The sequence below is a fragment of the Beauveria bassiana genome (genome assembly GCF_000280675.1).
Source record: "Beauveria bassiana ARSEF 2860 unplaced genomic scaffold BBA_S00039, whole genome shotgun sequence".
NCBI classification, from domain to species: Eukaryota; Fungi; Ascomycota; class Sordariomycetes; order Hypocreales; family Cordycipitaceae; genus Beauveria; species Beauveria bassiana.
In genome coordinates, this window is record NW_007930874.1 from 9142 (window position 1) to 11193 (window position 2052).

The window sequence follows — 2052 nt, forward strand, 5'->3', positions numbered from 1 at the left end:
ATATAATCCTACTAGTTATTTTACCTTATATTTTACTACCTTTTAAAAACCCTTTTTAACTAGTTCTTATCTATTTTATAATACCTTTTTTTCTCCTTCTTCTTAACTTATTTTAAATTAATTCCCTTATAATAATAGTAAAAATAGAATAAGTAACTATTTTATCTTACTCTCTTACTAAAAACCTAGGTTATAAATTAGTTATAAATACTCTAAGGTCTACTACTAGTATTTTATTTATTAATTAAATTTAACCTACTCTTCTACTCCCTAAATACCTAGATATTACTATATTTAATATTACCTATATTATATATTAGCTCTTATTAAGGTAATTTAAAGAGTAGTACTAACCGGACGACCTCTTTTTGCTATATAAATGAGCCTCACGTGACCTACCCCGCTATAGTACTTCTAAGGTACCTTGTTTTATTAGCGCACTCTATAGAAAATTAAGTACCTAAAAAGAACCGCTAAAATAGGAAATCTGTTTTTCTTCCTCGCTAACCTTAATACTAACGCCGCCGCTAGCACCCTATACTAACCCCTTTTTCTTCCTTTATTACTATAACCTCTAATGGACGCACCTATATTAATTTTATTGCCGCCGCTGCTAGTATCTCTCTTTAATACTCTTAATAAATTATTTTCTTTATTATAGTAATTTTATCGCTATAATGGCGCTGTAATTATTAAGCGCCGTATGTTAGGAAAGTGGTAATATAATAGCACCTACTATATAACTTCTTATGAAATTTTCTGTGATAAAGGTGGCTAGAGGCCTCTAGAGGGGGCCGGCCTGCGAGAGCGGTTAATATAGAAAACTAAGTGCCCTTTTTATCTTATTATAAGACGAAATTTATCTTTAAATAACCTCTAGACCTATAAGGTAAAAGAGGGCTTCTATAACCACCTGCTATCCCTTGACCCTGCCGCCTATGTTATGTATTAAAAGTGTACTTTAAAATAAACCGCGCTTCTTAGTAACCTTACTAAGCACTAGGCTCTTCTAGCTCGTGAGGTTGCGTAAATTATCTGCGATACGTATGCTAATAAATAGCCCGTCTTTATCTAAAAAGATATATATAATGACCGCTAAAAGATATGATTTATGAGCCTTAATAGCCTAACACTAATATAATAATGGATATAAATTCTGTAGTAGAAAAACCTCTGTTATGTTGTTAGATTTGATGGCTTTACGCCTACGGGAATCTTCTAGACTTACCCTTAGTGTGAGTTAATGTGGAAGTGATTCCTAGAGGTTATTAGCTGTGATAATATATATAAAATAAACTGCTTTAAGCTATACCTTTTTTAAGTTACTGGTATAATAGATTAGAATTCTGTTGTTAATTTAGCCTGGGGCCTCTTTAACTGTGAGACCTTTGAGGGTTATACCTGGCTAGTTGAGTAGCTTGAAGCTTTCTGATGAGGTATTGGTATATTATGACCTGCTGTTGTTATTATAGATGACGAATCTGCACTTAAAAAAGCGTTTCTTTAGATATAGCTAGATGTTTAGTAATAACTCTGCGTATTCTATATTAACGCTAATACCCGCCGTGTGATTTACACCTATTAGAAGGCTATATCTTATGATGTGGAAGAGCTAGCTGTTAATGAAGGCGAGGTTATCGCTATAGTTAGAAGCCCTAATACTAAGGCCTATGATAATTATAATTGCGCTAGTATACTTACTGCCTAGAAGAGGGTTGTTTTTATACTAATAGCTAATGATTTTAACTAGAATTAGAAGGCGATGTGTAATAAATTTTAGCGCTAAGAGTGAATTTTAAGGTATATAATTAACTAATATTTCCCTTTTATTAACTAGTGGGTATAGTATAGAATTAAAGAATATTATAACTTCGGCTAATAAACGAATTTACTGAACGAATCTTGTTATAAAGACGCTAAATCACACCTTGTTGGAGGTAACGGCGACCTCCTTAGGCTCTATAAAGCCCTAATATAAATGGTTAAAAAGAAAGAATAGCATTATAGGGAAAAAGCCGCTATAATGGCCTATTACTAGATATAGAAGTTTAA